The sequence below is a fragment of the Somniosus microcephalus genome, unplaced genomic scaffold (assembly GCF_052327205.1).
Source record: "Somniosus microcephalus isolate GS21.2 unplaced genomic scaffold, FLI_Smic_1.0 unresolved_chr6, whole genome shotgun sequence".
Lineage (NCBI taxonomy): Eukaryota > Metazoa > Chordata > Chondrichthyes > Squaliformes > Somniosidae > Somniosus > Somniosus microcephalus.
This window is the reverse complement of record NW_028225184.1, coordinates 53,347,896-53,362,222: the sequence shown is the minus strand read 5'-3', so window position 1 is coordinate 53,362,222 and position 14,327 is coordinate 53,347,896.

The following is a 14,327-nucleotide window of genomic DNA, read 5'->3' as shown; positions in this document are numbered from 1 at the left end:
TGCCTTCGCCACATATGCCTTGATCCATTTAGCCTTAAGTAATATATCTAACTCCTTCTTGAATATATTTATTGAATTGGCCTCCACTGCCTTCTATGGTAGAGAATTCCACAGGTTCACTAGTCTCTGGGTGATGTAATTCCTCCTCATCTCTTTCGTAAATGGCTTACCCCTTATCCATAGATTGTGACCCCTGGTTCTGGACTCCCTGGCCATCGGGAACATCCTTACTGCATCTAGTCTGTCTAGTCCTGATAGCATTTTATAAGATTCAATGAGGTCCCCTCTGATTCTTCTAAACTCCAGTGAGTATAAGCCCAGTCGACCTGATCTCTCCTCATACATTATTCCTGCCATCCCAGGTATCATTCTGGTGATTCTTCCCTGAACTCCCTCCATGGCAAGAGCATCCTTCCTCAGATAAGTCGACCAAAACGGCACACAATACTCAAGATGTGGTCGCACCAACCCCCTGTACAAATGCAGCAAGTCATATTTGTTCCTGGACACGACCCCTCTCGCTATGAAGACCAACATACCATTTGCCTTCTTAACCGCCTGCTGCACCTGCTTGCTTACATTCTGCGACTGGTGCACAAGGACATCCAGGGCTCGTTGCACTTCCCCTTCTCCCAATCTACTGCTGTTCAGATAATAATCTGCCTTCCTCTTCCGATAACCTCGCATTTATCTACATTACTGTATACTGCATCTGCTGTGCTTCTGCCCAATCACCCAACCTGTCCTAATCATACTGGAGCTTCTCGGCATTGTCCTCACAGCACACATGCGCACCCACCGTTTTGTCATCTGCAAACTTGGAGATATTACATCTAGCTCCCTCTTCTAGACAATTTATATATATTGTGAATAGATGGGGTCCTAGGACCGATCCCTGCGATACTCCACGAGTCACTGCCTGCCCCTTGGAAAACGATCCGTTTATTCCAACACTCTGCTTCCTGTCTGCAAACAGTTCTCTATCCAAGTCAGTACCTTGCCGCCAATCCCATGTGCCTTAACTTTTCACACTAATCTCTTATGCGGGAACATATTAAAAGCTTTCTGAAATTCCAAATACACCACATCCACTGGTTCTCCCTTATCTATTCCAATTTTTACATCCTCAAAAATTTCTAGTAGCTTAGTCAAGCACGATTTACGTTTTGTAAATCCATGTTGCTTTTGTCCGATCCTGACACTGTTTTCCAAGTGTTCTGTATTACATCTTTTATAATGGACTCTAGCATTTTCCCAAGCAGCAATGTTAGGCTTACCGGTCTATAATTCCCCGTTTTCTCTCTACCACCCTTTTTGAATAGTGGGGTAAAATTAGCTGCCCTCCAATCGATGGGAACTGTCCCAGATTCCATCGAATTTTGGAAGATGACCAGCAATGCATCTACTATTTCTAGGGCCACTTCCTTAAGTACCCTAAGATGTAGATTATCCGGCCCTGGGGATGTATTGGCCTTCAATCCCGTCAATTTCCCTAACACCATTTCCATACAAATACAGTTTTCTTTCGGTTCCTCCCCCTCATTGGACCCTGTGTTCCCCGACATCTCTGGGAGGTTATGTGTGTCCTCCGTTTGTGAAGACAGAACCAAAGCATGTAGTTAATTGATCAGCCATTTCTTTGTTGCCCATTATAAATTTCCCTGATTCTGACTGGGAGGGACCTGCGCTGGACCTCACCAATCACTTTCTCTTCACATATCTATAAAAGATTTTACAGTCAGCTTTTATGTTCCTCGCAAGCTTCCTCTCATAGTCTATATTCCCCTTCTTAATTAATCACTTTTTCCTCCTTTGCTGAATCCTAAACTTCTCCCATTCTTCAGGTTTACTACTCATTCAGGCCAATTTATATGTCCTCTACTTGGATCATATGCTATCCCTAATTTCCCTTGCTAGCCACGTTTGAGTCACCTTTTTTGGTTCATTTTTATGCCATACAGGGAGGAACAAATTCTGTAGTTCATCCATGCGATCTTTGAATGTTTGCGATTGCCTATCCACCGCCAACACTTTGAGTAACATTCCCCAATGAATCCTACATAACACGGGCCTCATACCATCGTAGTTTCCTTTATTTAAATTCAGGACCCTGGTCTCTGTGTCAACTACTTGACTCTCCATCTTAATGAAGAAATCTATCATATTATGATCGCTCCACCCCAAGGGGCCTCGCACAACACGATTGCTAATTAATCCTTCCTCATTACTTAATACCCAGTCTAAGATGGCCTGATCTCTATTTGGTTCCTCGACATATTGGTCCAGGAAACCATCCCGGAAGGTAGCAGTGCAAGTAGATAAGGTGGTTAAGAAGGCTTATTTAATGCTTGCCATAATTAGCCGTGGCATAGAATACTACAGCAGGGGGGTTATCATTCAACTGTATAAAACACCAGTTAAGCCTCAGCTAGAGTACTGCCTGCAGTTCTCGTCACCACATTACAGGACAGGTGTGATTGCACTGCAGAGGGTAGAGTGGAGATTTATAAGGCTATTGCCGGGCATGGAGAATGTTAGCTATGAGAAAAGATTGGATAGGCTGGGTCTGATTTCCTTGGAACTGATGAGGCTGACGGAGACCTTATTGAGGTGTATAAAATTATGTTTGGCATATATAAATTGGATAGAAAGGACCAATTTTCGTTAGCAGAGATGTCAAATGCCAGGGGGCGCAGATTTATAGTAATTGGGGGAAGGTTTAAAGGGAAATTGTGGGGAGCTTCACCCAGAGGTTTGTGGGTGCCTGGAACTCACTGCCTGAAAGGGTGTTAGAGGCAGAAACACTAACCACATTTAAAAAGTACTTGGATGTGCATTTTTGATGCTCTAACCTGCACGGCTGCGGATCAAGAGCTCGGAAGTGAGATTAGGCTGGATAGCTCTTTGTTGGCCGGCACAGACATGATGGGCTAAAAGGCCTTCTTCTGTGCTGTAACTTTCTGTGAATCTATGATTCTATGTTTCCCCTGGCTGTTGTCCTTGCAATGTTATTTCTCCTCCTGTTACGATTGCCGATTCGGTATGTGGACATCCTGTCAACATATCATCTACACCCTTCGAAAAACAACGCAATTTCTGCCTCCTCTAATTCCTCCTCCTTCATTATACTGTATAAGTCCGTTTCTAATTCTGTCACACAATTGTGCTCCTCTCCTCTGTCAGCGTACATTCCGCTGGGTTAACCCTACTGTCTTTCTCTATCAAGATCGATTTATCTCTAGGTAAAAGGATGGCTTCCCATGCTGCTTGCCTGCTGTCTGAGACCATTCTGTTTCCCAGTGTTCTATAGCCCCACCATGGTGTGTCTGGTGTGCAATATAATTTCTCCTGTCATCACTATCGGTTCGCTAACCTTAACTGCCCATGTGGTGCAGTCTATGGCCGCAATACATCGGGGCAGTCCTTTCGGCACTGGTGATACTTTGGTGGAAAAGTATGCTGCAGGTCTCATCCTATCCCCAAGTACCTGGGTTAGTCCTGCAATATAATAGCCAGCCTCATTATTTACAAACAGATGGAACGGCTTCCCCACACAAGGGTGTCCTAAAGCTGGGGCATGTACTAAAGCCCGCTGTAGTTCACTATAAGCCATATCTTGCTCCTTTCCCCATTCTACAGGGGTGATCGGTGGATGGCCCCCTTTATATAGTCTCTGACTGGGTTCTGCCTTTTCGGCAAAATCCTCCATAAAATTCCTGCAGTAATTAAACAACCCCGCCAACATCTGTTGGTCTTGGCATTCCCTCAATAGCCCTTTTATGGTCTTCTGGCATGCTGCACTGTCCCTGCGCGATGTTACACTGCAGATACTGCACCTCACATTTGCCTACCTCGGCTTTCCTGGGACTGGCTTTCAGTGCAGCCTCGTCTAAGGATTGTGGTATGGTCAGCAGGGCTCGCACATGACTATTGTTGGATATGGAGGCTATTAGTAGTTCTTCCACATATTGGATTACTGTACTCCCGTTACAGGACAGGTGTGATTGCACTGCAGAGGGTAGAGTGGAGATTTATAAGGCTATTGCCGGGCATGGAGAATGTTAGCTATGATAAAAGATTGGATAGGCTGGGTCTGATTTCCTTGGAACTGATGAGGCTGACGGAGACCTTATTGAGGTGTATAAAATTATGTTTGGCATATATAAATTGGATAGAAAGGACCAATTTTCGTTAGCAGAGATGTCAAATGCCAGGGGGCGCAGATTTATAGTAATTGGGGGAAGGTTTAAAGGGAAATTGTGGGGAGCTTCACCCAGAGGTTTGTGGGTGCCTGGAACTCACTGCCTGAAAGGGTGTTAGAGGCAGAAACACTAACCACATTTAAAAAGTACTTGGATGTGCATTTTTGATGCTCTAACCTGCACGGCTGCGGATCAAGAGCTCGGAAGTGAGATTAGGCTGGATAGCTCTTTGTTGGCCGGCACAGACATGATGGGCTAAAAGGCCTTCTTCTGTGCTGTAACTTTCTGTGAATCTATGATTCTATGTTTCCCCTGGCTGTTGTCCTTGCAATGTTATTTCTCCTCCTGTTACGATTGCCGATTCGGTATGTGGACATCCTGTCAACATATCATCTACACCCTTCGAAAAACAACGCAATTTCTGCCTCCTCTAATTCCTCCTCCTTCATTATACTGTATAAGTCCGTTTCTAATTCTGTCACACAATTGTGCTCCTCTCCTCTGTCAGCGTACATTCCGCTGGGTTAACCCTACTGTCTTTCTCTATCAAGATCGATTTATCTCTAGGTAAAAGGATGGCTTCCCATGCTGCTTGCCTGCTGTCTGAGACCATTCTGTTTCCCAGTGTTCTATAGCCCCACCATGGTGTGTCTGGTGTGCAATATAATTTCTCCTGTCATCACTATCGGTTCGCTAACCTTAACTGCCCATGTGGTGCAGTCTATGGCCGCAATACATCGGGGCAGTCCTTTCGGCACTGGTGATACTTTGGTGGAAAAGTATGCTGCAGGTCTCATCCTATCCCCAAGTACCTGGGTTAGTCCTGCAATATAATAGCCAGCCTCATTATTTACAAACAGATGGAACGGCTTCCCCACACAAGGGTGTCCTAAAGCTGGGGCATGTACTAAAGCCCGCTGTAGTTCACTATAAGCCATATCTTGCTCCTTTCCCCATTCTACAGGGGTGATCGGTGGATGGCCCCCTTTATATAGTCTCTGACTGGGTTCTGCCTTTTCGGCAAAATCCTCCATAAAATTCCTGCAGTAATTAAACAACCCCGCCAACATCTGTTGGTCTTGGCATTCCCTCAATAGCCCTTTTATGGTCTTCTGGCATGCTGCACTGTCCCTGCGCGATGTTACACTGCAGATACTGCACCTCACATTTGCCTACCTCGGCTTTCCTGGGACTGGCTTTCAGTGCAGCCTCGTCTAAGGATTGTGGTATGGTCAGCAGGGCTCGCACATGACTATTGTTGGATATGGAGGCTATTAGTAGTTCTTCCACATATTGGATTACTGTACTCCCGTTCTCCAACTGGACTCCTTCTAGTACTTGGTTCATTAATCTGTGGAATATAGCCGGGCTATTGTGGAATATTTGCGTCAATGTATTCCACATATATTTTTCTCTCCTACCGTAATAGCAAAATTATTTTGTGACTCCGGTGCCAATGGAATGGTTCAAAATCCATGAGCTATGTCCAATACTGTCGGGACTACCTACTATGGGGTATTCTCTGGGCATCACCTCTTTCAAGGTGGTGTAATCTAATGTTAAACAGTGTGAACCATCCAGGTTCCCCGCCGGCCACACCGGTGAATTCATGGGGATTGGGTTTCTCTCACTACTCCTCTTTCTTCTAAATCAATCACTGTTATAACCACCGCTTCCTGAGCTTCCGTTTTTATAGGGTCTTGTTCCCGAGGGGTGTGCTCTGGTCCAGAGACATGGAGGGGATCAATTACCACATCCATACAGTCCAGTTTATGTTTTTCCCACACCCCACTAACTTGTTGACACAAGATTCCATGCTGTGCCCGAGGGTTTCCAGCAACCGCATTTAAGGTGACCACTGTGCCACGCCACCTCTTTTTACATTCAGGGGTTTGTAAGATAATCACCCCTTCTGGGTCTGTAATGGCCTCTAATTTCTTAATAGTTCCATCACTAGGATAGTAACTGCAGTATTCTTACATACCAGGTGCGGGCGGGAATCAGTACCCCGGCCACTTCCATGAGCACTGGTTCATTTCTCTTAGCTTTAAAGTTACTGCCCCCCACCCCAATCACCAGATTAGTTTGTGCAGTGGTCTGGCGGTCTAATATCCGCAGTTGAGACCGATGTCCCCGAATCTGCTAACATCTGACACTGGTGGCTCCCCAGATTTGATTCTATAAATCCTTTACAGGTTTTGATGGGGGCGGGGGCGCTCCCTATTTCTGAGTCAGCTCGACCAACAGTTCCCGGACTGCTTGTTCAGTAAGTCCGGTGTTGGTTCCAGAGATCCCTTGGCCCCTTTTGCCAAGGTCCCTGTCCTTCATTACATCTGCTAAGTTATTCCAGTCAATGTCATCGCCATCATCACTACTGTCAGATGGTGGCAACAATGTGGCTACCTTTTCTGTCCTTTCTTGAGTTTTGTGGTGCCAACTTTTTGTTTTACTCGTCTACATAGTCCTAAATACAGATTGGTGAGTATTACTACGGCTTTCGCTTCCTTTTCCTTCTTTTGTACTACCCACCATGCTTTCTGGGCTTCCAGGGATCCGTCCACGTCCCAACCATCTTTTCCCATTATCTCAATTTATTTTTTTCTTATCCACCAGATAACCCGTTATAGTGCCCTCGGGGCCCCATCCGAGCTTGAATTTTCTGTCGTTGACATGGCTTCTTCTCCAAATTCATTATTACACATCCAGGACTGTGCGGCATCTAACCGGCGCGTGATGTCTGCAACCAGCCTGGTTTACTCTAACCAGCTCCTGCAACCCGCTTGGTGTTATTCTAACCAACGTCTGCAACCCGCCTGGTTTTACTCTAACCAGTTTCTAAAACCCGCCTGGTTTTATGCTAACCAGCTTCTGCAACCTGCCTGGTCTTACTCTAACCAGCGTCAGCAACCCACCTGGTTGTACTCTAACCAACGTCTAGATCCCGCCTGGTTTTACTATGACCAGCATCTGCAAGCCACCTGGTTTTACTATAACCAGCGTCAGCATCCCGGCTGGTTTTACTATAACCAGCGTCAGCATCCCGGCTGGTTATACTCCAACCAATGTGTGCAACGCGCCTGGTTTACTCTAACCAGTGTCTACAACCCGCTTGGTTTTACTATAACCAGCATCTACAACCCGCGTGGTTTTACTCTAACCAGCGTCTACAACCCGCCTGGTTTTAATTTAACCAGCGTCTACAACCCGCGTGATTTTACTCTAACCAGTGTCTACAACCCGCCTGGTTTTACACTAACCAGAGACAGCAACCCGCCTGGTTTTACACTAACCAATGTGTGCAACCCGCCTGCTTTTAGTCTAACCAGTGTCTGCAACCTGTCTGGTTTTAATCTAACCAGCGTCTACAACCCGCCTAGTTTTACTATAACCAGCGTCTAGAACCCGCGTGGTTTTACTCTAACCAGCGTCTACAACCCGCCTGGTTTTAATCTAACCAGCGTCTACAACCCGAGTGGTTTTACTGTAACGAGTGTCTACAACCCGCCTTGTTTTACTCTAACCAGAGTCAGCAACACGCCTGGTTTTACACTAACCAATGTGTGCATCCCGCCTGGTTTTAGTCTAACCAGCGTCTGCAACCCGCCTGGTTTTACTCTTACCAGCGTCTACAACCCGCCTGGTTTTACTATAACCAGAATCTACAACCCACGTGGTTTTACTCTAACCAGCGTCTACAACCTGCCTGGTTTTACTCTGACCAGCGTCTACAACCCGCCTGGTTTTGCTATAACCAGAATCTACAACCCGCGTGGTTTTACTATAACCAGCAACTACAACCCGCGTGGTTTTACTCTAACCAGCGTCTACAACCCGCCTGGCTTTAATCTAACCAGCGTCTACAACCCGCGTGGTTTTACTGTAACGAGTGTCTACAACCTGCCTTGTTTTACACTAACCAATGTGTGCAACCCGCCTGGTTTTAGTCTAACCAGCGTCTGCAACCCGCCTGGTTTAACTCTTACCAGCGTCTACAACCCGTCTGGTTTTACTATAACCAGAATCTACAACCCACCTGGTTTTACTATAAACAGCGTCTAAACCCGCGTGGTTTTACTCTAACCAGCGCCTGTAACCCGCGTGGTTTTACTCTAACCAGCGTCTACAACCGGCTGGTTTTACTATAACCAGCATCTACAACGCGCCTGGTTCTACTCTAACCAGCGTCTACAACCCGCCTGGTTTAACTCTAACCAGCGCCTGCAACCCGCCTGGTTTTAATCTACCCAGTGTCTACAACGCGCCTGGTTTTACTCTAACCAGTGTCTACAACCAGCCTGGTTTTAATCTAACCAGAGTCAGCAACACGCCTGGTTTTACTCTAACCAGCGTCTACAATCCACCTGCGCTTACACTAACCAGCGTCAGCAACCCGCCTGGTTTTACTCTAACCAGCGTCTGCAACCCGCCTGGTTGCACTCTAACCAGCTTCAGCAAACCGACTGGTTTTACTCTAACCAGTGTCTACAACCCGCCTGGTTTTACACTAACCAGCGTCTACAATCCACCTGGTTTAAGTATAACCAACTTCGACAAGCCGCCTGGTTTTACTCGAACCAGCATCTACAACCCGCCTGGTTTTACTCGAACCAGCGTCTATAACCCACCTGGTTGCACTCTAACCAGCATCAGCAAACCGACTGGTTTTATTCTAACCAGTGTCTACAATCCGCCTGGTTTAAGTATAATCAACGTCGACAGCCCGCCTGGTTTTACTCTAACCAGGAGCTACAATCCGCCTGGTTTAAGTATAATCAACGTCGACAGCCCGCCTGGTTTTACTCTAACCAGGAGCTACAACCCGCCTGGTTTTACTATAACCAGTGTCTACAACCCGCCTGGTTTTACTATAACCAGTGTCTACAACCCGCCTGGTTTTAATCTAAACAGCGTCTACAACCCGCCTGGTTTTACTCTAACCAGCATCTACAACCCGCCTGGTTTTACTATAACCAGTGTCTACAACCCGCCTGGTTTTACTATAACCAGTGTCTACAACCCGCCTGGTTTTACTCTAACCAGTGTCTACAACCCACGTGGTTTTACTCTAACAAGCGTCTGCAACCCGCCTGGTTTAACTCTAACCAGTGTCTACAACCCGCCTCGTTTTAATCTAACCAGTGTCTACAACCCACCTGGTTTTACGATAACCAGTGTCTACAACCCGCCTGGTTTTACTCTAACAAGCGTCTACAACCCGCCTGGTTTAACTCTAACCAGTGTCTGCAACCCGCCTGGTTTTACTCTAACCAGTGTCTACAACCCGCCTGGTTTTACTCTAACCAATGCCTACAACCCGCCTGGTTTTACTCTAACCAATGTCTAAAACCCGCCTGGTTTTACTCTAACCAGCGTCTACAACCCGCCTGGTTATACTCTAACCAGCGTCTACAACCCGCCTGGTTTTACTCTAAACAGCGTCTACAACCCGCCTGGTTTTACTCTAACCAGCGTCTACAACCCCCCTGGTTTTACTCTAACCAATGTCTAAAACCCGCCTGGTTATACTCTAACCAGCGTCTACAACCCGCCTGGTTATACTCTAACCAGCGTCTACAACCCGCCTAGTTTTACTATAACCAGCGTCTAGAACCCGCGTGGTTGCACTCTAACCAGCATCAGCAAACCGACTGGTTTTACTCCAACCAGTGTCTACAACCCGCCTGGTTTTACACTAACCAGCGTCTACAATCCACCTGGTTTAAGTATAACCAACTTCGACAACCCGCCTGGTTTTACTCGAACCAGCATCAACAACCCGCCTGGTTTTACTCTAACCAGCGTCTATAACCCACCTGGTTGCACTCTAACCAGCATCAGCAAACCGACTGGTTTTATTCTAACCAGTGTCTACAATCCGCCTGGTTTAAGTATAATCAACGTCGACAGCCCGCCTGGTTTTAGTCTAACCAGCATCTACAACCCGCCTGGTTTTACTATAACCAGTGTCTACAACCCGCCTGGTTTTAATCTAAACAGCGTCTACAAACCGCCTGGTTTTACTCTAACCAGTGTCTACAACCCGCCTGGTTTAACTCTAACCAGTGTCTACAACCCGCCTCGTTTTAATCTCAGCAGTGTCTGCAACCCGCCTGGTTTTACTCTAACCAGTGTCTACAACCCGCCTCGTTTTAATCTAACCAGTGTCTACAAACCGCCTGGTTTTACTCTAACCAGCGTCTACAACCCGCCTGGTTTTACTCTAACCAATGTCTAAAACCCGCCTGGTTTTACTCTAACCAGCGTCTACAACCCGCCTGGTTTTACTCTAACCAGTGTCTACAACCCTCCTTGTTTTAATCTAACCAGTGTCTACAACCCTCCTTGTTTTACTCTAACCAGTGTCTACAACCCGCCTGGTTTTACTATAACCAATGTCTAAAACCCGCCTGGTTTTACTCTAACCAGCGTCTATAACCCACCTGGTTGCACTCTAACCAGCATCAGCAAACCGACTGGTTTTATTCTAACCAGTGTCTACAATCCGCCTGGTTTAAGTATAATCAACGTCGACAGCCCGCCTGGTTTTACTCTAACCAGGAGCTACAACCCGCCTGGTTTTACTATAACCAGTGTCTACAACCCGCCTGGTTTTACTATAACCAGTGTCTACAACCCGCCTGGTTTTAATCTAAACAGCGTCTACAACCCGCCTGGTTTTACTCTAACCAGCATCTACAACCCGCCTGGTTTTACTATAACCAGTGTCTACAACCCGCCTGGTTTTACTATAACCAGTGTCTACAACCCGCCTGGTTTTACTCTAACCAGTGTCTACAACCCACGTGGTTTTACTCTAACAAGCGTCTGCAACCCGCCTGGTTTAACTCTAACCAGTGTCTACAACCCGCCTCGTTTTAATCTAACCAGTGTCTACAACCCACCTGGTTTTACGATAACCAGTGTCTACAACCCGCCTGGTTTTACTCTAACAAGCGTCTACAACCCGCCTGGTTTAACTCTAACCAGTGTCTGCAACCCGCCTGGTTTTACTCTAACCAGTGTCTACAACCCGCCTGGTTTTACTCTAACCAATGCCTACAACCCGCCTGGTTTTACTCTAACCAATGTCTAAAACCCGCCTGGTTTTACTCTAACCAGCGTCTACAACCCGCCTGGTTATACTCTAACCAGCGTCTACAACCCGCCTGGTTTTACTCTAAACAGCGTCTACAACCCGCCTGGTTTTACTCTAACCAGCGTCTACAACCCCCCTGGTTTTACTCTAACCAATGTCTAAAACCCGCCTGGTTATACTCTAACCAGCGTCTACAACCCGCCTGGTTATACTCTAACCAGCGTCTACAACCCGCCTAGTTTTACTATAACCAGCGTCTAGAACCCGCGTGGTTGCACTCTAACCAGCATCAGCAAACCGACTGGTTTTACTCCAACCAGTGTCTACAACCCGCCTGGTTTTACACTAACCAGCGTCTACAATCCACCTGGTTTAAGTATAACCAACTTCGACAACCCGCCTGGTTTTACTCGAACCAGCATCAACAACCCGCCTGGTTTTACTCTAACCAGCGTCTATAACCCACCTGGTTGCACTCTAACCAGCATCAGCAAACCGACTGGTTTTATTCTAACCAGTGTCTACAATCCGCCTGGTTTAAGTATAATCAACGTCGACAGCCCGCCTGGTTTTAGTCTAACCAGCATCTACAACCCGCCTGGTTTTACTATAACCAGTGTCTACAACCCGCCTGGTTTTAATCTAAACAGCGTCTACAAACCGCCTGGTTTTACTCTAACCAGTGTCTACAACCCGCCTGGTTTAACTCTAACCAGTGTCTACAACCCGCCTCGTTTTAATCTCAGCAGTGTCTGCAACCCGCCTGGTTTTACTCTAACCAGTGTCTACAACCCGCCTCGTTTTAATCTAACCAGTGTCTACAAACCGCCTGGTTTTACTCTAACCAGCGTCTACAACCCGCCTGGTTTTACTCTAACCAATGTCTAAAACCCGCCTGGTTTTACTCTAACCAGCGTCTACAACCCGCCTGGTTTTACTCTAACCAGTGTCTACAACCCTCCTTGTTTTAATCTAACCAGTGTCTACAACCCTCCTTGTTTTACTCTAACCAGTGTCTACAACCCGCCTGGTTTTACTATAACCAATGTCTAAAACCCGCCTGGTTTTACTCTAACCAGCGTCTACAACCCGCCTGGTTTTACTCTAACCAATGTCTACAACCCGCCTGGTTTTACTCTAACCAGTGTCTACAAACCGCCTGGTTTTACTCTAACCAGCGTCTACAACCCGCCTGGTTTTACTCTAACCAATGTCTAAAACCCGCCTGGTTTTACTCTAACCAGTGTCTACAACCCGCCTAGTTTTACTCTAACCAGTGTCTACAACCCTCCTTGTTTTACTCTAACCAGTGTCTACAAACCGCCTGGTTTTACTCTAACCAGTGTCTACAACCCGCCTGGTTTTACTCTAACCAGTGTCTACAAACCGCCTGGTTTTACTCTAACCAGCGTCTACAACCCGCCTGGTTTTACTCTAACCAATGTCTAAAACCCGCCTGGTTTTACTCTAACCAGTGTCTACAACCCGCCTAGTTTTACTCTAACCAGTGTCTACAACCAGCCTGATTTTACTCTAACCAGTGTCTACAACCCTCCTTGTTTTAATCTAACCAGTGTCTACAACCCTCCTTGTTTTACTCTAACCAGTGTCTACAACCCGCCTGGTTTTACTATAACCAATGTCTAAAACCCGCCTGGTTTTACTCTAACCAGCGTCTACAACCCGCCTGGTTTTACTCTAACCAGTGTCTACAACCCGCCTGGTTTTACTCTAACCAGTTTCTACAAACCGCCTGGTTTTACTCTAACCAGCGTCTACAACCCGCCTGGTTTTACTCTAACCAATGTCTAAAACCCGCCTGGTTTTACTCTAACCAGTGTCTACAACCCTCCTTGTTTTAATCTAACCAGTGTCTACAACCCTCCTTGTTTTACTCTAACCAGTGTCTACAACCCGCCTAGTTTTACTCTAACCAATGTCTAAAACCCGCCTGGTTTTACTCTAACCAGCGTCTACAACCCGCCTGGTTTTACTCTAACCAGTGTCTACAACCCTCCTTGTTTTAATCTAACCAGTGTCTACAAACCGCCTACTTTTACTCTAACCAATGTCTACAACACGCCTGGTTTTACTCTAACCAGTGCCTACAACCCGCCTGGTTTTACTCTAACCACTGTCTACAACCCGCCTGGTTTTACTCTAACCAGCGTCTACAACCCGCCTGGTTTTATTCTAACCAGCGTCTGCAACACGCCTGGTTTTACTCTAACCAGTGTCTGCAATCCGCCTGGTTTTAGTCGAACCAGCGTCTACAACCCGCCTGGTTTTACTCTAACCAGCGTCTGCAACACGCCTGGTTTTACTCTAACCAGTGTCTGCAACCCGCCTAGTTTTACTCTAACCAGTGTCTACAACCCGCCTGGTTTTCATCTAACCAGTGTCTGCAACCCGCCTAGTTTTACTCTAACCAGTGTCTACAACCCGCCTGGTTTTACTCTAACCAGTGTCAACAACCCGCCTAGTTTTACTCTAACCAGTGTCTGCAACCCACCTGGTTTTCATCTAACCAGCGTCTACAACCCGCCTGCTTTTACTATAACCAGTGTCTGCAACCCGCCTAGTTTTACTCTAACCAGTGTCTACAACCCGCCTGGTTTTCATCTAACCAGTGCCTACAACCCGCCTGGTTTTACTCTAACCAGTGTCTGCAACCCGCCTAGTTTTACTCTAACCAGTGTCTGCAACCCGCCTAGTTTTACTCTAACCAGTGTCTACAACCCGCCTGGTTTTCATCTAACCAGTGTCTGCAACCCGCCTAGTTTTACTCTAACCAGTGTCTACAACCCGCCTGGTTTTCATCTAACCAGCGTCTACAACACGCCTGGTTTTACTCTAACCAGCGTCTACAACCCGCTTGGTTTAACTCTAACCAGTGTCTACAACCCGCCTGGTTTTACTCTAACCAGCGTCTACAACCCGCCTGGTTTAACTCTAACCAGTGTCTACAACCCGCCTGGTTTTACTCTAACCAGCGTCTACAACCCGCCTGATTTTACTCTAACCAGCGT